Below are 23,866 nucleotides of genomic sequence, written 5' to 3'. Positions count from 1 at the left end.
TACCATGTAAGGGGTTAATATCTAAGATATATAAGGTACTAAAAGAACTTAGCAAGAAGGAAAAAAACAACTAACCCCATTCAGAAATGGGTATAACTATTGGAGGGGATAGGAGACCATATATAGTGCCAAGGATGGAACCCAGATTAGCAGCATGCAAGGCAAGAGCCCTAGACTCTGAACTATTACTCTATTCTTCTTCATCTTTTTTTTTTTTGGGCCACACCCATTTGATGCTCAGGGGTTACTCCTGGCTAAGCACTCAAAAATCGCCCCTGGCTTGGGGGGACCATATGGGACGCCGGGGGATCGAACCCCAGTCCTTCCCTGGCTAGCACTTGCTAGGCAGACACCTTACCTCTAGTGCCACCTCACGGGACCCCTATTCTTCTTCATCTTATTAGAATCCTTTTCAGCTCTCTTCTATTTCCTTTGCAGTTGTTGGCATATTAGAAGTTGTGGTGCTTATGTTGCTAGTTGCTGTGTGATGAAAATCACAGATTTCTTTTTGCTTCCAGCAGTGCTCAGGGGTTACTCCTGGCTCTATGCTCAGAAATGGCTCCTGGCAGGCTCAGGGGACCATATGGGATGCTGGGATTCAAACCACTGACCTGAATGCAAGGCGAATGCCCTACCTCCATGCTATCACTCCGGCCCCTCTTTTTATTTTTTTTTTGGGGGGGAGTCACATCCGGCAGTGCTCTAAACTCTTATTCTAAGCTCAGAATCGCTCCTGGAAGGCTTGGGGGACCATATGGGATGCCAGGATTTGAATCACCATCCTTCTGCATGCAAGGCAAAGGCCCTACCTCCATGCTATCTCTCCGACCTCCCACAGATTTCTTTTGTATGATGAGAGAGTGTGTTCAGTTTTTTTTTTTTGTTTGTTTGTTTTTGGGTCATACCTGGAAGCACTTAGGGGTTACTCCAGGCTTTAAGCTCAGAAATTGCTCCTAGCAGGCTGGTGGGGGGGTGGGCATATAGGATGCCAGGATGGGAACAACTGTCCTGCATGCAAGGCAAATGCCCTACCTCCATGCTATCTCTCCAGTCCCTGGAGATCAAACTTTCTTTGTTTTTGTTTTTGTTTTTGAGTCATACCCAGTGGTGCTCAGGGATTACTCCTGGCCCTGGACTCAGAAATTGCTCCTGGCAGTCTCCGGGGACATATGGGATGCAGGGGATCAGACTGGCTTAGTCCTAGTCGGCTGCATGCAAGTCAAACACCTATGCTATCACTAAGGCCCCTGGAGATCAAATTTTCATCCTCAAGACTGAGAAAAATTCTACCCGAGTCATCCAACCAGTTATCTGAGGGTTGAAGGACCCTTTTTGTTGACCAGAGCCGGTCATTTAAGAGTCATAATAAAATAACAAAGTAGAGAGGCAACAAGGAACTCCTTCGAGCAAGTGTCTTCTGCCTCTACAATGTAGGGTAAATAGTTCTCTTTGAAAAATAAAAGATAAAAGAAAGATGATAAAAAATAAAACCAGTGAATTTTCTAGACTCAGTGTTCTCCCAAGGTTGCTTCCTTCTTTTCTGAAGGCACACTCAGTCCTAGGCAGAAGCTAGAAAACCAGGCCCAGATAAATCATTCTCTCCCCTCCCCTTTTAATCTTATGAAAGAGCTGCCATTTTAATCTTATGAAAGAGCTGCCAATTCTAGAAATTCCTCCTTTGATCAGAAGATAAAGCAGAACAATGCAGTAGAGCTAAGTGCTTTCCTTAGGGACATTCTTCTAGGGTGTGTTAAGTCTGTCTGGAAGTGTACAAAGGAGAGAGAGAGAGAGTTGGTGGAACACTAAGGGTAGGCAGACAAGTACTGGTAGCCACAGGACCACAACATTTAAGGGTTTAGCTGCTTCTACATTTCCTCATAATCCATAGGGTAACTACTCTGCAGTCTCATGTTCTGCGTGTCAGCCATGTTTATTACTGATTACGGAGTCATCAAACATTTCAGATCCTCTTTCCAAAAAGAGAAAACCAGATTTCCTCTCATTATATTTGCTAGAGAAATTTCTACTTCTCTGACACACTTTTCACAAGTACATTGCTTTTAAACTGAATATTACAGTTTAAATCCATCTACCATATTAGAATGAGCCTTTGAATGAAGCAGACACCTTCTTTGTCCAGTATAAAGACTCTATTAGAACTGAACTTGAGGCGCCAGAGCCATAGCATAGCGGTAGGCCTTGCCAACCCCAGACGGACCCCAGCATCCTATATGGTCCCCAAGCCTGCCAGGAGCGATTTCTGAGCGCAGTCAGGAGTAACCCCTGAGCTCCACCGGGGAGTGACCAAAGTAAACAAACAAACAACAACAACAACAACAAAGGAACCGAACTTGAGGGGTCAGAGAGAAAAGTACAGGACCTTACAAGTTGTGACACCAATTTGATCTTATCCACTAGGCCTGACCCTTGAGTTATAGAGTCAGGAGTAGCCCCAGAGCACTTCTAGGTAAGGCCCCAGGCCACCACCTTCCAAACCAAGAAACAAAACTAAACTTGAACTGGACACTAACTTTGCTCTCTGCAAATGTTGAAGACTTTTCATTCTGCTTGGTAAGTTATATAATTTTTCAAACTCTAACGCATAAGGATTAATTGCTTTGCAAGCATCATCATTCCAGTTTTCTTGAAGGTGTTATTATAGGGATGGGTTGTAAAGATGATTCCTTATGACTGAGATATGACTGAGCTCTCTCCCTTACCTGGCTATTGCCATAGTTAAATGAGAAAACTAAAGTGAAAGCATTTGCACCCACATTTTACGTGATGGGGGGTTCTAAGGACAGACTCAACAACACTTGATCCAACTCTTTGAACCCAGTAACAGCTGACAGGCGTGTAAGGATTTTAGATTCTGTCAGCCGCTCTGACTTTCCATAACAAACTCAGCTCTGAGTCAAGTTGACAAAATCTGGGAGCTCTAAAATTGGGGAGTCTCTGGAGAATGCGAGGGAAACAATAGATGATTCTGGAGGTTGATTCGGTTTGGGGGGTCACTAGGCCTGAGAACTGGCCGGTGTCAGGCTTGCTTTTGAGAGGCCCTTTCCATGGATCAGGGAGCTGGCTGGGCTGAGCAGAGAATCCTCCCTCCCTAAGTATCCTCAGGTGGTCCCATCACCCTTACTAGTCCCAGTACCTTCAGCTGGAACCTTAGGAGACGCGCCCAAGCCCCGCCCACTACTCAGGTAGGGCCTCGAGCCGCAGCCAATCACGGGGCAGTGTGGGCGCGGAGGGCGGAGCTCCGCGGGCCGGAAGTGACGTGATGGCTGGCTGGCCGCGGAATCCGCCGGAGCTCTCGGCGGCGGTGGGGTGGAAGATGTCTCTCTCCGTGGCGTCTGCGGCGGTGGTGGCTAGGTTGGGGCTGGAGGCGAAGGCTCCGGCGGCTTAAGGTGAGCGGCGGCCGCGGGGGCGGTGGAGGCCGGTACCTGCTCTGTCAGGTCTGGGGGGGGGGGTCCGGGCCATCTCGGGATGGGAGGGACCCTCAGTGTTGCCGTCCCATCCCGAGTGAGTGCTGGGCCTCGCTGGGCTGGCTTCGCTCCTTCCGGCCCAGCCGGGCGCTGGGGTCGACGGCGGGGGCGGGGGCGGCGCTGCGAGTTAGTTTGGCGCGCGGGGGAGGGGAGGCGGCTTCCCGGCCGGTCCCTGGCCTGGGACTCCCGGGGCTGGGCTGGGCGCTGGGCTGGAGCCTCCTTCCCTCCCTGGCCTCTGCTCGCTAGGCTCGTCCAATCCAGAGCTTCTGGGCCAGTGGGTTTGGGGGGCCTCCCTTTGGAGTCTCTCTCCCCCTTGCTTTCGCTGCTCCAGGGCTTTTAGGATTTTTTTTCTGTCCCCTCCCCACTCCTCCACCTCTCCCCCTTTCTGCTTTTCTGCCGCCAATCCACTTGCTCCCCGGGAAGGCTATTATTTCCAGGCTGTGTTTAGCGCATCCTCTTTCGGGGAGGGAGGGAGGAAGGCCAGAGGAAAAGTATTTGCTTGATTTTTTTTTTTCTTCAACCCCCCCCCCCCGCGCGCGACTGAAGAACAATAAATAATGAAAGAAAAAAAAAGGCACATATTTCTTTATTCTTCACTTTCAACCGCCCCCCCTCCCAACTTATTTGTTTTTTTTTTTTTTTTTTAAATGAGATCTTCCAGCTGTAGGTTTTTCTTTTTCTTCTCCTCCCCCTCTTGGGAATAGGGGTGGAGGAGGAAAATGAAGGAGAAAACTTAAACCAAGAGGGTAACGTCTGGAGATCAAGTGAGAGTCAAGTAGTTCTTTTTTCCCCTCTATTAGCCAGAAGTTGTAATGAGATATATGTGTGTATATCTATATATCTATATATAGATATACACACGTATATATGTTATTTTTTTTCTTTGAGCAGTGGATATTGAATTTTGTGCAAGGAAATTTTCCTGGCTCTCTGTGTTTTTGCACAAGATCATGGTTCAAGAGGTACCTTACAATCTTTCCAGATGAGCGGCCAGAAAAGCGCTGATATATCTGAGCCGCAAAACCACAGATTAGAAGAGATGCAGGAAAGAAAGTTAATCTTAGCAGAGTGGTGGAGACGCAGGATACCAGGGGAAAATAGTGCGCAGACGTCCAGTAACACCGATTCCTGTTTATGTTGTACCTTTGCCCACTTGATTTGTGGGTCAGGTATTTACTGGAGATTTATTACTTTTTTTTTTTTTTTTAGCAGGTCAGGTCTGCTGCCAACTTTGTTCAGGCTGTTTTTTTTGTTCTTTTTTATTTTTTTTTAATCTGGTAGCAAAATTTAAATGTTTTAGTTAAGGCACATTTTTTTTAAGTTTTTTTTAAATCACTCTTTAAAGTAACAATTTTTTTACTATTAATATTATTTGAGTGGGCAAAGGCATTATAACTGACTCAAACTTGCTTCAAAAGTGATTTTATATAGGTAGAAAGTATTGATATAGCTTGCTTTGCAGGCTTCTCTACTTTTCCTGTATTATGGAATCTAAAGCGTGGCATGTTTGCATTTAGGAATTTTAGAAACTAACTTTATGTAATCAGTTGTATACTAAAAGAATGATTGTTTTCTCTTCCTCTGCGTGACTGGTTTTAGAATTTTCAATTAATTGGAGATTGCTGCATCAGTTCCCATGTTTAGTAATCTTTTTTTTAATCTGGTATGTTTTTTATGCTTAGTAAGCACATTCAATAGGGAACTTAGACTTAAGTAAGTGTTGAATTTCTAAGCGTTCAGAGTTTTTTTTTGTTTTAGTTTTAGGTTTTTAGGACACACCTGGCAGTGTTTGGGGACTACTTTTCAGCTCTTTTCTGAGGTTTATCATGGTGGTGATGAGAGTGGGGGTGGAGAGGAACATGTAGCTTTGGCACAGATCGGCCATACAGAGCAGAAAATAATGTAGTTCATGTTTGTGAAATAAGTGGGGATTTGACAAAGTATTTTACTATGAGAAAATATGCAGTGTTAAGAAAATTGGTTGGAAATTTTGCAATGTGAGAAACCCTAATTGAAACAGGTTTTTTTTTTTTTTTTTTGAAACCAAACCAAAAGAACAGCATTCAGCAGTTTGTCTTCAAAAAATACCAAAAGATGGTGGGAGAGATACCACAGTGGTAGGGCATTTGCCTTGCACGCAGTTGATTTGAACAGATGGTGGTTTGAATCCCGGCATCCCATAAGGTCCCCTGTGTCTTCCACGAGTGACTTCTTAGCGCAGAGCCAGGAGTAACCCCTGAGCATTGCTGGGTGTGACACCCCCCACCCCATCCCAAAATACCAAAAAGAAGAAAGAAAAAGTTAATAGTTAGGATCAGAGTGATAGCTTAACTGACTGAGCACAAACTTTGCATGGTGGAGGTCAGGTCTGATTCATTCTCCTTCCTCCCATTAGTAGTGTGAGGGACCCCTGACCTTAGAGCTAGGACAAACCCAAGTACTGCCAGGTGTGACCTCAGTATATTAAAAATTATATGTTAAGTATTTTATGATCGCTAATTGTCAAAAACAAGATTTTAAGAATTAAGTTTTTAGAAGATGAGAAGTTGTGTGAAGGTTTTTGTCAAGATGACTGACTTTTTTTGTTTTTAATGCTGATCAAATGCTTTTCCACCACTATATATGCAAAGCATCTAATGATTTATTTTAAATTACATATAGCACAACATTTATTATTTTTGAGTTTGAGGGTCAGATCTGGTACATGCTTCTGTCTCTATGCTCAGGAATCACTTATGGGCTTAGGGAACCATATGGAATGCTGAAGATAAAACCCACTGTACTATCACTGAGGCACAACATTTATTTTTTTTTAACTATTAAAAATGTTTATCTCTGGCCAGGAAGGTGGCGCTAAAGGTAAGGTGTCTGCCTTGCAAGCACTAGCGTAGGACTGACCGAGGTTCGATCCCCCGGCGTCCCATATGGTCCCCCCAAGCCAGGGGCGATTTCTGAGCACATAGCCAGGAGTAACCCCTGAGCGTCAAACGGGCATGGTCCAAAAACCAAAAAAAAAATGTTTATCTCAATAATTATAATGTGGTGTGACCTTCACTGATGTTTTCAATTTTTTTTTTTTTATCATTCAGAAAATGCCCATGCTGAAATAATCCATCCCTGTCTTCCCAGTCCTGGTATATGATAATCTACTTTATAGCCTTATGAAATTAACTATTTTAGGGATTTTATATATAAGGTATAAGTGGAATCAAAGTACATATATAATAGTTTTTATCAGTATTTTTTTTTGTTGTTTTTTTTGGGCCACACCCATTTGATGCTCAGGGGTTACACCTGGCTAAGAGCTCAGAAATTGCCCTTGGCTTGGGACCATATGGGATGCCGGGGGATAGAACTGTAGTCCTTCCTTGGCTAGTGCTTGCAAGGCAGACACCTTACCTCTAGCGCCTCCTCGCCGGCCCCTTTTATCAGTATTTAATTACTTTTTATCACTGGATACCATTCCATTGTATATAATATATGGATATTATATACCATTATGTATAACATACATTATACACAATATATTATATATCATTGTATATATAATAAAATAAAATTTTGTATATCTATCAATGGTCACTTGGATTATTGCCACTTTTTGGGGGGTGGGCCACACCCAGCAGCACTCAGGGATTACTCCTGGCTCTGCTTAAAATCACTCCTGGCAAGCTTGTGTGACCATATGGGATACCAAGAATTGAATCTGGGTCTGTCCTGGGTATTCCATATGCAAGGCAAATGCCCTACTGTTGTGCTATTGCTCTGGTCCTATTGCCACCTTTTCGCTATTTTGATTGCTTTGCGAGCATTTGTGTGCAAGTATCTTTGTTTTTTCTTCGGTGGGGGGCCCACACCTGGTGATGCTCAGGGGTTACTACTCCTGGCTGTGTGCTCAGAAATCGCTCCTGGTTTGGGGACCATATGGGACACCGGTGGATCAAACTGTGATCCATCCTAGGCTAGCACCAGCAAGAAAAATGCCTTACTGCTTGTGCCACCGCTTTGGCCCTTGTGTGCAAGTATCTTAAGTTCTTTTTTGTTTTGTTTTGGGGCTACACTAGACAGTGTTTGGTGTTTGGAACATTGCCCTGTTTTGAAGTGGGGGGATGAGGAATGACTGGTGTCAGGGATCCATAACTCGTGCTTTCAAAGCATGTATGGATTTTGGGCCACATCTAGCCATCTGGCATTGTTTGGCATTACTTTTTGCTCGGGACTTCAGGACCATGTGATGGTAGGGGGCTGAACCAGATCTGGATCAAATTAAGTTGATTGCAGGCAAGACTCCAACCCATCTTTTAAATTTTATTGTTTGTTTTTATTGAGGGCCACACCTGGTAGTGCTCAGGGATTACTCCTGGCTTAATGTCTATGTGGTGCCAGGGATTGATGTATACAGCCCATTGAACTGGTACATCTCTCTAGCCCCTTATTTTTTTTGGTGGGGAAGGGCTGAGAGATGGAAATACACCTGGCTGTGTTAAGGACTTCTGGTTCTCTGCTAAGGGATCACTGCTGATGAAGCTTGGAGGACTGGTATGGGTTAACTGTGATCAAAGTTTTCAGTAGCTATTTGCAAGGCCCATGCCCTACCCACTGTATTATCTCTCTGGCCCATTATTAATTCCTTTTGGAGGTTCCCAGGCTGTTCCCTGCACCTCCACAGTAAGTCTTCTTGGAAATGGGAGTATATACCATAACATTTAGCCCAGAAGTTTACTGTTATTTGTCATGTTTAGAGTAGTGTCAGTATATGTAATGATGTTAAATGAATGAACGACAAGATGGTCCAAAGTTCAGTAATTATCTCCAAAAGTTGTACTACTGTTAGAATTCTGAGTCAGATCAAAACTGCTTTGTCAGCAAATGTCTTTGAATAGGAAACTCTTAGTATAACTCATAGCTGGCCCCCTTAGCATATATAAATAGTGATACCCACTTACAGTTCTAGACATTTGTTTTGATTGATGCTTTGGGTATGAATTAATTCTTTGTTGGAATGATTCTCCTGAGGGCTAAAGGTGATTGTGCTTATTAGACTACGTTTTATTGAAATGGGAGAGTTAGACCTTTTATTAAGTTCTTGAAATTTGGGAAAATATAATTAAAAGAGTGATATGGAGGCTAAAGAATACAGTCAGGGGCCAGAGTGACAGCATAGCGTTAACCTTGCATGGATCCGACTTGGATTCCATCCCTGACATCTCATATGGTTCCCTGAGCCTGACGAGGTAATTCTGAGCACCTCTGGGTGTGGTCCCAGACCCAAACACCAAAAAAAAAAAAAAAAAAAAGTACACAGCCAGACTTACCCTTCCTTCCTTCCGTCCGTCCTTCCTTCCTTCCTTCCTGCCTTCCTTCCTTCCTTCCTCCCTTCCTTCCTTCCTTCCGTCCTTCCCCGCCCCCTCCCCTCTTTCCTTCCTTCCCCTCCCCCTCCCCTCTCTCCTTCCCTCCCCTCCTCCCCTCCCCTCCCCCCTCCCCTCCCCTCCCCCTTTCTCCTCCCCTCTCCCCTCCCCCTCTCCTCTCCCCTCCCCTCCCCCTTTTTCCTCCCCTCCCCTCCCCCCTTCCCCTTTTCCCCTCCCCATCCCCTCCCTTCTGTTCTCTTTTCTTTCTTGTTTTTGGGTCACCCGGCAGTGTTCAGGGGTTACTCCTGCCTCTGCTCAGAAATCGCTCCTGGCAGGCTCGGGGAACCCAGTGGAATTCGAACCACTGACCTTCTGCATGCAAGGCAAATGCCTCACCTCCATGCTATCTCTCTGGCCCCTAGACCTATCTTTTCTATCTTTGAATTTGTGAAGAATGTTCATTCTTCTCTTCATGATTTATATGTTAGGTGGCCCAAACAAATTTTATCTGCTCCCTTATTACACTTTTTGTTGTTGTAGTTGTTGGCTTTGAGGCCACACATCTGGTTGTGCTCAAGGGTTACTCCTGATTCTGCAGTTCAGGAATCATTCCTGGCAGGCCAGGGGTGAAATGGGAGCACATATGAGATTCTGGGGATAGAACCTGGGTTAACCGCAAGCAAGGCAAATAAATGCCTTATCTGTTGTACTATTGCTGTAGTTCCTGATTACACTAAAAATGGTAGTCCCACTATTGCCATACCACACTATTCTCATTCTCAGTCCCCCTACCATTTCTTCACCCTCTCATCCCCACTTTCACTTATTGTCTAAACTTAATTTTTCCATTGTTACTATTATGGTTTTGGTCGTTCTTTTCTAGACTGTTTCAGCTATTTAATTTCGTGTTTTCTTTATGACTACTTTTCTTTTTCTTTTTTTTTTTTTCTTATTTTGTTTTTGTTTTAGGGCCACACTGAGTCTCAGGGCTCAGTATTTATTGCTGGTTATAGATTCAGATATCACTCCTGTTGTTGCTCAGGGGACCATATATGGTACCTGAAATTTGCTGTACTGTCTCTTCAGCCTTTATGTCTGTTTTTCACAGAACAGAGATATTTTTTGTTTATGTTTTTGAGCCACACTTGGCAGTGCTCAGGTTTTATTCCTGGCTCTGTGCTCAGGGATCACTCCTTGTTTTAGGGGACCATAGAGGATTCCAGGGATCCAATATGGATTGGCCTCATGTAATGCAAGTCCCTATCCACTGTACTATACTCCAATACCCAGAACAGAGATCTCTGAATGATGTAAAACAGATAATAGGACTGTATATGATACAGTCCTAAAACCAAATAAAAATTTGGTTTTTTATTGCCTTAGTTGTTGATTATTATAGTGTTTCTTTTCTAGGAAGTATGTTTTTATTTTTTATTAAAAAAATTTTTTTTTTTTGGGTCACACCCGGCGGTGCTCAGGGGTTACTCCTGGCTGTCTGCTCAGAAATAGCTCCTGGCAGGCACGGGGGGGGGGGGGGGGCATATGGGACACCGGAATTCGAACCAACCACCTTTGGTCCTGGATTGGCTGCTTGCAAGGCAAACACCGCTGTGCTATCTCTCCGGGCCCTTTTTATTAAAAAATTTTTTTAACTTAGGGGCCATGTTCCCAGAAACCCACTAGGAGTTATTCTTGAGTGCAGAGCCAGGAGTAAACTCTCTGCATCCCCATCCCATTTTTTTTTTTTTGAGGTCTTTGGCATTTCTTTTTCTTTTTCTTTTTTAAAGGCATAGTACTTTTATATATTCATGCACCTACATATTAGTTTAAGTTAACATCAAAAGTTTAAGAGGTTTTTTTTTTAAGTGTTAGTCAAAAGGGCACAGTAAAAACAGTGTTAGAGTGGCAAATATTGTTTGCATAGGCCCACCAAAATATGGGGGTCATAGAAAGGAATAGCCTTGGTCTAAATACAAGGAGATGACTACCCCTGAAGTTTCCTGGCATAAGACCAACTCTAGGCTCCAGGCAAACTAGTTTATTCAATCCAAGTCATTGTCTGTAGTCCCAATACAGTTTTATTTTTCACGCAGTCCTATTGTTGGCATCAGGTTTCTGTATTAAAGATCCTGGAATCTGCACATCCTACATTGAAGTCAGGCTGGTGTGGAGTATCCTCTAATTTCACCTCACAGTTAAGGGGCAATACAGCAAGCCCTGTCCAGTAAGCAGGTCATTGTTCTTGTTAAGTCTTCTCAGTGTTTGTTTGTTTTTTTTGTTTGTTTTTTTTTGTTTGTTTGTTTGTTTTTTGTTTTTGGGCCACACCCGTTTGACGCTCAAGGGTTACTCCTGGCTATGTGCTCAGAAATCGCCCCTGGCTTGGGGGGACCATATGGGACGCCGGGGGATCGAACCGCGGTCCTTCCTTGGCTAGCGCTTGCAAGGCAGACACCTTACCTCCAGCGCCACCTACCCGGCCCCAAGTCTTCTCAGTGTTAAGGGAAGTCTCTTTTGATTAGATCGATGTCAGAGCAGCTGTAGGGTCTTCCTTGGTATTGCCTCCAGGTGATGTTATAGACAACCTTGGATGTTTTGTAGATGTTTTGTAGATGTCTTCTCTAGATCAGGGGTGAATAGAGAGTGCCTATTCTTCTGAGGCCTGTGCCAGGTCTTTATGTCAATGTTCAGGGTGTAAGGTCCCATTGCACTACAAGATATGTGTGTTCCCATCTCTATTAGATAAGAACTTATTGGTATGTATAGTATTTTCCCGTTTTAGTGTGCCTAAGCAAACAAGAAATAAAGCCACGTGATGTTATCTGAGTATATGGGGGCGTAAGAACACGTCTAACAATACGCATGACTGGGTTCAAACATAAGCATTAAACTGAGGGATTCTTTTACACCAACTTCCATATTGAGCAGTTCACAAAGAGAAGATAAAAAAAAGGGGGAGGGATCGTCACTGTATAAGAAAATATTCAGCAAAAGTTATAGCCCTCAAAGAAAACACCCATAAAATGTTGAAAAGACATACGTGTCCTTTTTTTTTAAAGCTATCATGATTTACAATACAGTGATTTGATTTCTTTTATATAATATTTTAACATCATACCCTCTGCTAGAATTTTTACTCCCCACTACATTATATATATTTGTGGCCCTCTATTCCATATTCACTTACTTTTTTCTTCTTTTTTGGGGGGGGGGGGGTTGGGTCACACCCGGCAGTGCTCAGGGGTTACTCCTGGCTCTATGCTCAGAAATCACTCCTGGCAGGCTCGGGGGACCATATGGGATGCCGGGATTCGAACCACTGACCTCCTGCATGCAAGGCAAATGCCTTTACCTCCATGCTATCTCGCCAGCTCCCCATATTCACTTCACTTACAAAATATTTACGTTGAGGGGCCAGAGAGATAGCATGGAGGTAAGGTGTTTGCCTTTCATGGAAGAGGTCATCGGTTCGAATCCCGGCGCCCCATATGGTCCCCCGTGCCTGCCAGGAGCACTTTCTGAGCCTAGAGCCAGGAATAACCCCTGAGCACTGCCAGGTGTGACCCACAAAAAAAAAATTTACATTGAGAGATGGAGATTAGCGGCTGGAGAGATAGCATGGAGGTAAGGCGTTTGCCTTTCATGCAGAAGGTCATCGATTCAATCCCGTAGTCCCATATGGTCTCTCGTGCTTGCCAGGAGCAATTTCTGAGCACTGCTGGGTGTGACCCAAAAAAAAAAAAAAAAAAAAAAAAAGAGCAAGAGATGAAGATTCTAGGATTATTTTATTATTAAGTCCTTTCTTCTTTTTCTCAGAAAAATGTTTCTGAGAAAATGGATTGCATACATGCCTAACTGGTGCCCTTACGTTTATTTGTGTGGGATTGTAACAACAGGTTGTGGGGCTAGCACACTCAGTCTCTATGTTCACCAAGGGTTGAACTCCTTTGCTTGTGCTTGTCAAAGATTATATTCTTTTGTTTTGCTTTATTTTTTGACTATGGTGGGGTTCAAGCCCAAGCTTCATGTATGCAAGGCATGTACTTTACCACTGAATTACCTCTCTGGTCTGCTCTAAATGCTACTGCACATTTGGTTGGAATGCTGGCTAGGTGTTACAGTGGTACCCATCAGAGGCCATACTTCTTAGCCATAGTGCTTACATATCTTTTAGTGGTACTTCCTGGAGGTTTCACCCCTTTAGTTATGGTATTCAAACATACTTCACTCCTGTGTGGTCACAAATTGCTGTGGCATTGTGAATCACAGACCTCTTGTTAGGCTAAGATAGCAGAGCTCCCAGGATTACATGTGGTTGGGGCATGTGATGGTACCAAGGACTGAACTTGTCACATTATGCTTGTGAGGCAGGTGTTGGAAGCCTCTGAACTATTCCTCCTATTTTCTTTTTGTTTGAATAAAGATTATTTAATTTTATTTATTTATTTATTTATTTATTTATTTATTTATTTACTTATTTTTTGTGGGTTTTGGGTCACACCCGGCCGTGCTCAGGGGTTATTCCTGGCTCCAGGCTCAGAAATTGCTCCTGGCAGGCACCAGGGACCATATGGGACGCTGGGATTCAAACCGATGACCTCCTGCATGAAAGGCAAACGCCTTACCTCCATACTATCTCTCCGGTCCCTTATTTATTTATTTTTATTTATTTATTTACTTATTTTGGTTTTTGGGCCACACCCAGCTGTGCTCGGGTTATTCCTGGATATCTGCTCAGAAATAGCTCCTGGCAGGCACAGGGACCATATGGGATTGCTGGGATTCAAACCAACCACCTTAGGTCCTGCATCGGCTGCTTGCAAGGCAAACACCGCTGTGCTATCTCTCTGGCCCCTAATTTTATTTATTTTTGGTTTTTGGGCCACATTCAGTAACGCTCAGGGGTTACTCCTGGCTCTGTGCTCAGAAATCACTCCTGGCTTGGGGGACCATATGGGACATCAGTATTCAAACCTCAGCCCGGCCTAGGTCAGCTGCTAGGCCAGCTGCGTGAAAGGCAAACTTCCTACTGCTGTGCCACCACTCACCACTCTGGCCCTGTTCTTTTTTTTTGGGGGGGGCACACCCAATGACCCGATGATGCTCAGGGGCTTTACTCCTGGCTATGTGCTCAAAAATTGCTCCTGGCTTGGGGGACCATATGGGATGCCGGGAATGGAACTGCGGTCCTTCCTAGGCTAGCGGCTAGCGTATGCAGGACAGATGCCTACTGCTTGTGTCACCGCTCCGGCCCCTATTTAACTTATTTATTTATTTTTGGTTTTTGGGTCACACCTGGCATCATCGCTCAGGGGTTACTCCTGGCTCCATTGCCCCTGGCAGGCACAGGGGACCATATGGGATGCTGGGATTCAAACTACCGTCCTTCTGCATGAAAGACAAATGCCTTACCTCCATGCTATCTCTCTGGCCCCCTATTTAACTTATTTTTAACAATTATTAAAAATTATTTTAGGGGGCTGGAGAGAGTGCAGCAGGTACTGTACTTGCCTTGCTTGTGGCTATGTGGATTTGGTCTCTGACACCTGTTTGGAGCCCCCACCAAAACCAGGAGTAATTCTGAATGCAGAATCAGGAGTAACCTTTGAACAATACAGCAATGGGTATGATTCAGCATCCCCCAAATAGTATTTTACTAAAAATTTAGACATGTAAGTTGAGAAAGTTTGAGCCTCATACCCTAAGATCTAGAAATATAGCTCCGCTCATTTAGTATGTCTAAATTTGGGGGTGGGTGGGCCACATTCAGTGGCGCTCAGGGGTTACTCCTTGCTCTGCTCTCAGAAATCCTTCCAGGTTGGCAGTGTGCTAGGCAAATGCTCTACTGCTGTGCTATCGCTTTAGCCATAAAATGTCTAATTTTGAAGAGAAAGATTAAATTCTACAAATTAACTTTTAGAAATTTACATGTTTCTTTGGGAACAGATTGTCAATTATAGGTTGATTTTTGTTTTGTTTTGTTTTGGGGTCACACCCAACGGTGCTCAGGGATTACTCCTGACACTGTGCTCAGAAGTTGCTCCTGGCAGGCATGGGCGACCATATGGGTTGCCTGGATTTGAACTACCGTCTGTTCGAATCAGCTGTGTGCAAGGCAAATAAATGCCCTACTGCTATGCTATCTCTCCAGCCCCTCATTCTTAAACTCTGTGGAATATTGGGGAGGAAATTAACTTTCTCAGTTTCTTTATGAATATGTGTCACACCTAGAAAAGCATTCCTGGCAAAGCGTGTGGCCTGGCAGTGGTTGGCCTGGTGATACAAGAGTGGTCCTTGGAGTCATGTAATGTCAGATATTAGACACATGGCTTTTACCACTTGAGCTATCTCCTCAGTTTCTTCCACCATCTGAAGGTTGACATGGGAGGTTAGCAAGATTTAAAACAAACTTTAATTAGATATGTTAAGAGGCCCATATATAGAACAGTGGAATCATCATCTCATTTCAGTGAGGTTATATAATCTGTAAAGGGACAATACATTTAGGAAAGTTTGGAATTTAAAAAACCAAGCAACAAAAATTAATGATAAAAATTATTTACGTGACTACCTCTCATTTAGGTGAGATTTAAAATGACCAATTGAAAATAACCAATTGCATATAATGAGACTATTGTTGCCCAACCCTTCTCCCCCTCTCTCCTATTAACATTTCCTTTGTTATTGTGTTGACTGGAGAAGTCACACACATTTTATTGCAGTGCTCATCCACATGCTCACCAGGGAACACACTCATTAGTGAGGGTGTTCTTGTACATTTGCTTGTAGGGTCTAAATAGAGCTCACTGGTGTTCACACATGTGCTTGCTGTGGTTTGAACTCATGGCCACCCAACAGTGCTTACACTTCTTTAGTTATGGTATCTTGAGCATCTTCCCAGCTGTTTCCTTGAGTTCTCACGTGGGGATCACAATCTTTAGTTGCAGAATATGCACTGTGCACCAGAGAACACACACTGTGTTGTGGTTTTTGGGGTCCCATATAGCCGAGCACCAGAAATTAAACTCATTGTCTCACACTTGCAAGCAGATCCTGATTAAGCCCTGATCCTCCTGGAAACCTTTACTTTTTTTAATCTTGACTGTATGAGTTATGCTTTTTTTTTTCTTCATAATCTTTGATCATATTCCAGTTTGCAAAACAAAGTAGAGCTTGAGGTTATTATTTACTATTTTATCTTCAAAGCATTCTTTATTCTGATTTACCTTTTTATTTTTTTTGTGGGAGTGGCTGGTGCTGGGGATTGAACCATAAATACACTTGTGTATTTATGCTTAGTTTGTGCTCTACCACTGCATTCTGTCCTGAGAATCTGGTTTGTAAGTGAAATAGATCTGTCCTTTGTTGCAGATTTTAATTTGATTCAAGTAGTTGAAGTACTTCAGAGTGGAATCATGACTTTTTCTCTCATGATATTGGGGATCTGACTTATTCTAGAGGTTGTTTTGCAGCTTAGCTGCTGAGTGTTTATTTTGTTATGGGAAGTCTCTTTGTTCTTTAGTCCTGCTTCCTGGCTTTCTAAGTCTCAGGAGATCTCTTTCCCCACCTTGTGCAGGGCAGCTGTTTTACCTTTAGTGAAGGCCTTGAATGATTTTGAGAGAGCTTTTCCTCAGTTCTCCTCATCCCCAGCCACTGGTAGAAGAAATTTATGGTGTCTCAGATTTTCTGATCACTTTCTTTTTTTTTTCTTTTGATATTTTTTCTTTTGTTTTGTTTTTTTGGGCCACACCCAGCAGTGTTCAGGTATAGTATATGAAAAAGTTTCCATAAGATTAGTCTTGGGGGGCCGGGCGGTGGCGCAAGAGGCAAGGTGCCTACCTTGCCCGCGCTAGCCTTGGACGGACCATGGTTCGATCCCCCGGCGTCCCATATGGTCCCCCAAGCCAGGAGCGACTTCTGAGCGCATAGCCAGGAGTAACCCCTGAGCGTTACCGGGTGTGGCCCAAAAAAAAAAAAAAAAAAAAAGATTAGTCTTGGAGGGCCGGGAAGGTGGCGCTAGAGATAAGGTGTCTGCCTTGTAAGCGCTACCAAGGAACGGACCGCGGTTCGATCCCCAGGCGTCCCATATGGTCCCCCCAAGCCAGGGGCGATTTCTGAGCACATAGCCAGGAGTAACCCCTGAGCATCAAACGGGTGTGGCCCAAAAACCAAAAAAAAAAAAAAAAAAAAAAAAAAAAAGATTAGTCTTGGAATTGTTGTATATAAAAATATTTCCTGGGGCCGCTGAGGTGGCGCTAGAGGTAAGGTGTTTGCCTTGCAAGCGCTAGCCAAGGAAGGACCGCGGTTCGATCCCCCGGTGTCCCATATGGTCTCCCCCCTAAGCCAGGGGCAATTTATGAGCACTTAGCCAGGAGTAACCCCTGAGCATCAAACGGGTGTGATCCGAAAAACAAAACAAAACAAAATTTCCTTAGGATTGTTCTGTGACTATTGCCCCACCTAGACCTTCCAGGTGGGGTCGCTGTGGAGTTGGCAATAAATAGCTTGATGGACAGGGAAGAGGGGTCCTTTTGCGAAAGCTGTTTGCAGGCTGCAAGAGGACTCTCTCGCTCTCTCTCTTTGCCAATCTTTTACACTCTATCCTTCTTGTCTGTGTGGTTTATTATTTGTTGCGGATAAATATTACCAAGGTCTCCCCCCGAAAGGGGACAAGGGGATGGGAAGTAATTTCTCATTCTGGGTACTGTTCGTGGATTCATAAACACCCAACAAAGGATTTAACAGCTCAGATTCATTACACTCAGAGTTTACTCCTGGTTCTGTGCTCAGAAATCACTCCTGGAAAGCTCAGGGGAACATATGAGATGCCAGGAATCGGACCCAGGTCTGTCCTGGGTTGGCTGCGACTTTAGTGAACCCTTGTGAAAAAGAATGGGTGGATAGGTACAGACTTGTTTTGCTCCTAAGGTTCCTTGTAATTCTTTATTATTTCCCTCTTCCCTTTGGATAGCTAGGAGTTCCCCAATCCAGCAATGGTGTTTTCTGGGAGTTATACATACTTTTAGTATGCGTGTTTGTACACACACTCAGAAAATTGTACACATACTCACCAGAGGTTGTACCCTGTCGTTGTACTCACATACATTTCTTTTTGGGGGGGGAGTGGTATTAACCTTCAGTGTTGGGAATTCAACACAAACCTCCAACATGTAAACATGTACGTTAGCTATTTATAGAATCTTCCATCCCTTTTATTTGATTTTATGTATATATGCATAACTAACTCTTGTTATCTTCCTGATAAGCTAACATTTTCTCAATTAGGAGGAGGGATATAACTGGTGAGTTCTGGTAAGAGAAACAAATGGTTTGGAAGTACAGAAAGAGGCATCCTTGAAGACTTTGGGCAGTATACCACAGTATATACATATATATTCCTCAGTTGGAACAGCTCCCACCTGTGAATGTATCTGACCCTGTCATACCATCTATACTGTCTCCTGAAAGTTGAACTTTTTGTGTTCACAGGGGATAAAAACAGTTCTTTCTATATTATACTTTTATAATGTACTGTGTCATTTTTCATATGCTCTGTATTATATAGATCTGAAATACGTTGGTAGTAGATTCTTTTATTGAGAAATAATACATATACTTATTATTTAACGAATGATAATAAAAATTGGGGACTAGAGAGTACGGGAGGTAAGGTGCTTACTTTGCATATATCCAATCCCAGTTTTATTTCATGCACCATATATGGTTCCACTAAACATTGCCAGAGGTCACTTCTGAGCACAGAACCAGGAATACTCCTGAACACACAGCCTAGTGTGACTTCAAAACAAACAAACATTAAGTTAACAGCCAATCACTAGATTAGAAATAAGACTCTTGTTGCTATCCCAGAATTTCTATTGTACTTTTCATCATAACCCTCTCCCTCTATGAGTACTGCCATCCTCATTTTTGATTACCCCTTTCTTTCAGTTTTACTGCTAAGTATTTTTAAAAACATTAAGTGTAATTTTCTTTCATTCTTTCTTTTTTGGTTACAAGTGTCTAGTGGGGAGGAAGGTGTAGGGAGTTAGGGTATTCTTTGTTTTGTGGTGCCAAGGAGTGAATCTTGGGCTTCACATATACAAGTTATTCATGTATCTCACTACTGAACTACATCGCTGGTCCCCCTATTTTTTTTTTTTTTTTTGTTTGTTTGTTTTGGACCACACCTGGTGACACTCAGGGATTACTCCTGGCTATGCGCTCAGAAATCACTCCTGGCTTGGAGGACCATATGCGACACAGGGGATTGAGCCAAGGTCCATCCTGGTTCAGCCGCGTGCAAGGCAAGCACCCTACCACTGTGCTACTGCTCCGGCCCCATGATCCCTTATTGCTATTGTTATGGTGGTGGTAGTGGTACTGGTGTCGTTGGTGAAGCTTGTTATAGTACTGGATATCTCATGAAACAGTCTCGAAACCTGGGTCCTATTTGTACAAAGTATGTGTTCTAGACGAAGCCATTCCTGTTTTTTATATTTTTTAATTTAATTGATTAATTAATTTTTGTTTTTTGGGCTACACCTGGTGGTGCTCAGGGGTTACTCCTAGCTCTGCACTTAGAAATTGCTCCTGGCAGGCTCGGGGACCATATGGGATGCCGGGATGCCGGGATTTGAACCACTATTGGTCTTGGGTCGGCTACTTGCAAGGCAAATGCCCTACTGCTGTGCTATCTCTCCGGCCCCATAGTTTTGAATTTTATATGGTTAGAGTAATTACATTGTTGGGGGGAAAGGCCCACTAACTTAATTCTGAGTCTACTAAGGGATTTCTTTGGTAGTTGTTTGGGGACAGTATGTGCTGCCAGCCCACAATGCATTTGCATGTGCGCAAGCACACAATTTTTATTTTTGAGCACATATAGTGTTCAGGGCCTGTTCCTTGCTCTGCTCAGGAATGACACCTGGGGCCGGGCGGTGGCGCTAAAGGTAAGGTGACTGCCTTGCCTGTGCTAGCCTTGGACGGACCGAGGTTCGATCCCCCGGTGTCCCATATAGTCCCCCAAGCCAGGAGCGACTTCTGAGCACATAGTCAGGAGTAACCCCTGAGCGTCACCGGGTGTGGCCCAAAAACCAAAAAAAAAAAAAAAAAAAAAAAAGGAATGACACCTGGCTGTGTAGGGTAGTCGGGTGAAGGGGACCATATTTAGTGATTAAAACTGGGGTTACTGTATGCAAGGCAATAACTTTAAAAGATAAATTCATTTTTGTTTTACTATTTACTTCACATATATATATTTCTGGGTTTTGTATGTGGGAGGAGCGTGGATTTAGTCACATCCTTATGTGCTCAGGACTGGCCCTGTGCTCAAGAGTTATACCAGGTGGTTCTTAGGGGTCATATGTTTACCTGAAATAGAACCAATATTAGCCTTGTTCAGGGCAAGTGCCTTAACCCTGTACTATCTCTCTGGACCCTGTGGTATTACTTTGTTTTTCAAATGGTGCTGGGGATTAAACTGAGCCTTATCACCTAGAAGACAAGTGCTCTAATGTGGAGCCACATTCTTAATCCTTATATGCTTAGTATCCATTTTTTGTTTTTGTTTTTGGGCCACACCCTGCGGTGCTCAGGGGTTACTCTTGGCTGTCTGCTCAGAAATAGCTCCTGGCAGGCACAGGGGGGACACCATATGGGACACCGGGATTCGAACCAACCACCTTTGGTCCTGGATGGGCTGCTTGCAAGGCAAACGCCGCTGTGCTATCTCTCCGGGCCCTTACTATCTATTTCTTGTTTGTTCATTTGTGTTGTTATATTGAATTCCATGTAATGAAGAATTATTTTTTGTTTGTTTTTTGGAGGAAGCATACCTGACAGTATTTAAGCCTCCTCCTGGTTCTGCACTTAAGGATCACTACTGTTGAGGACCAAAATAATTTGGGGTGCCACGAAGTAAATTTGGTAGATCATATGATGAGATATGAGATATGAAATATCTCACCCCTGTGATGAAAATTTTAAAAAATGTTTAAAAAAACCTCTCCTGGGGCCTGAGAGATATAGCACAGCGATGGGCATTTGCCTTGCATGCAACCAAACCAGGAGGGACCCGGGTTGGATTCCCAACATCTCATATGGTCCCCCAGCCTGCCAGGGGCGATTTCCTTCCCTTCTGAGTGCCGCTGGGTGTGCCCTAAAGACCAATCAAGCAGTCAATCTAAGTTAAAAAAAAACAAACAAACCTTGGGGCCCAGAGAGATTGCTCAGCAGGTAGGACATTTGTCTTGCACACTGCCGATTCCGACTGTCCGTGGTTTGAATCACGGCATCCCATATGGTCCTCCATGCCTGCCAGGAGCAATTTCTGAGGACAGAGCCAGGAGTAACTCCTGAGTACTGCCAGGTGTGACCCCAAAACAAAACAAAACAAATTATAAAACCTCTCCCACCTTTGAAATTAAAAAAAATTCTGGGTTAGAGTGATAGTACAGTGGATAGGGCATTTGTCTTGCATGAGGCCAACCAGGGTTTGATCTCTGGGTCCCTGAACCTGCCAGTTTTTTTTGTTTGTTTGTTTCTTTGTTTGTTTGTTTTTTGGGCAACACCCAGTGACCCTCAGGGATCACTCAAATCACTCCTCGCTTGGGGGACCATATGGGACGCCCGGGGATAGAACCGTGGTCCATCCTAGGCTAGCACTCGACTAAGGCAAATGCCTTACAGCTTGTGCCACCGCTCAGGCCCTTTCCCTCCCTCCCTCCCTTCCTTCCCTTCCTCCCTTCCCTCCCCTTCCCTCCCTCCCTCCCTTCCTTCCCTCCCTCCCTCCCTTCCTTCCCTTCCTCCCTTCCCTCCCTCCCTCCCTTCCTTCCCTTCCTCCCTTCCCTCCCTTCCCTTCCTCCCTCCCTTCCTTCCCTCCCTCCCTCCCTTCCCTCCCTCCCTCCCTTCCTTCCCTTCCTCCCTTCCCTCCCTTCCCTTCCCTCCCTCCCTCCCTTCCCTCCCTCCCTCTCTTCCCTCCCTTCCTCCCTTCCCTCCCTTCCTCCCTTCCCTCCCTCCTTCCTTCCCTCCCTTCCTTCCCTTCCCTACCTTCCTTCCCTCCCTCCCTCCCTCCCCTCCCCTTCCCTCCCTTCCTCCCTTCCCTCCCTCCCTCCCCTTCCTTCCTCCCTTCCTCCCTCCCTCCCTTCTCCTTCCCTCCCTTCCCTCCCTCCCTCCCTCCCTCCCTCCCTCCCTTCCTTCCTTCCTTCCTTCCTTCCTTCCTTCCTTCCTTGCTTCCTTCCTTCCTTCCTCCCTTCCTTCCTTCCTCTCTTCTTTACTTCCTCTCTTTCCTTTCTTTCTTCCTTCCTTTCTTCCTCTCTTCTTTCCTTTTTTTCTTTCACCACACCCAGCAGTAATTAGGTGTTATTCCTGGGTCTGAACTGAGAAATTACCACTGGCAAACTCAGGAACTATATGGATTTATGGGAATCGAACCTGGGTTGGTCGCATGCAAGGCAAATGTCCTACTCGCTGTGCTCTGCCTCACTGCCCAGGAGTGATTTCTGATCTCAGAGCCAGGAGTAACCCTTGAGCCCCTCTGGGTGTGCCCCCCTCAATTATTCTTTTCCCCCCCTTTTAATTTGTATGTAACTTCTAAAACTTAGAGCTAATGTTTGGTCTCTGGCACCCCTCTTTTGCTTCATGATGGGAAATGTTTGCCAGAAAGACAGGATATAATTAGGTGGGTTGATATTTCTACCCTATGACCTCTGGGTTGGAGAAAAAGGGTGTTTAGATACTGAATTAATCACCAGTAGCCAAAGAAGTTATGACTATGTAATTTATATTTTCACAAAAATTCTTAAATGATAAGTTTTAGGGCTTGGATTACTTTTGGGTTAGTAAACATTATGGGATACTTGGAAGGTTGCATTCTAGAGAGGCCACGGAACTTCTAGATTTTCTCCTCTCACCCTAGTCTTGTGTTTTCTGTTTGACTGTCCCTGAGCATCTGGATATAGTGCAGCTGGAGATTGCTCATTGTGGTGGATCACAGCCCATTTTACTGAGGGCTTCTGCACTCAGAGATCACTCTTGGCAGGACTTGGGAGGCCATCTGGGGGTGCCAGAATGGCCATATGCAGGGCAAGCACCCTACCCCTTATACTATTCCCCGGCCCTCTCAGAATTTTTTTTTTCTTTTTTTGGTTTTTGGGTCACACCCGGTGGTCCTCAGGGGTTACTCCTGGCTCTGTGCTTAGAAATCGCTCCTGGCAGGCTCGGGAGACCATATAGGATGCTGGGCCATCATTTGTCCTGGAACGGCTGTGTGCAAGGCAAATGCCCTTCCACTGTGCTATCTCTCCAGTCCCGTTCCCCCTCCCCCCCAGTATCTTAATAGTAGTATCAGCCCAATCCTATCATAGGAAATCTGATGGGAAAGTTAACATAGTAATTTACCAAGCTCAGTGAGCCTAAATAGTAACACAGGGGGCTTAAAGCACCCAACCACAGCCTAGTACCTTAGACAACTGACTTCAGTAACACCATGGAGAAAGAGAACAATCATTTCAAATTGACCTGTATACATCTAAATTTTGATAATTCCATTTGCCTTTTTGTTGTAACTAGCAAGATAAAATAAATTTGTGCCTGCATGGAGGCAGGCTATGATGATAGGTGGGAGATTGGGGACCCTGGTGAAGGGAGGTCACACTGGTGTTGGGATTTGTATTTGAATATTTTTATTTTTATTTTTTTTTTATTTTGGTTTTTGGGTCACACCCGGCGATGCTCAGGGGTTACTCCTGGCTGTCTGCTCAGAAATAGCTCCTGGCAGGCACGGGGGACCATATGGGACACCGGGATTCGAACCAACCACCTTTTGTCCTGGATCGGCTGCTTGCAAGGCAAATGCCGCTGTGCTATCTCTCCGGGCCCAAGAGGATCTTTTTTTTTTTTTTTTTGGTTTTTGGACCACATCCAGTAACGCTCAGGGGTTACTCCTGGCTATGTGCTCAGAAGTCGCTCCTGGCTTGGGGGACCATATGGGACACCGGGGGATCGAACCGAGGTCCGTCCAAGGCTAGCGCAGGC

At 44.4% G+C, this 23,866-nt stretch overlaps 1 protein-coding gene across 1 annotated transcript in view; it reads left to right on the top strand.

Moving 5' to 3' along the window:
• Nucleotides 1-3,327: 3,327 nt before the first annotated feature.
• PIK3C2A (phosphatidylinositol-4-phosphate 3-kinase catalytic subunit type 2 alpha) overlaps nucleotides 3,328-23,866 on the top strand; it is a 118,464-nt gene continuing 97,925 nt past the window's right edge. The window contains exon 1 of the mRNA XM_049780982.1: nucleotides 3,328-3,407. The gene's annotated coding sequence lies outside the window, so the exon portion shown is untranslated. The remainder of the gene's footprint in view (nucleotides 3,408-23,866) is intronic.

The sequence above is a fragment of the Suncus etruscus genome, chromosome 9 (genome assembly GCF_024139225.1).
Source record: "Suncus etruscus isolate mSunEtr1 chromosome 9, mSunEtr1.pri.cur, whole genome shotgun sequence".
Classification (NCBI taxonomy): domain Eukaryota; kingdom Metazoa; phylum Chordata; class Mammalia; order Eulipotyphla; family Soricidae; genus Suncus; species Suncus etruscus.
This window is presented reverse-complemented; position numbering and strand designations above follow the sequence as displayed.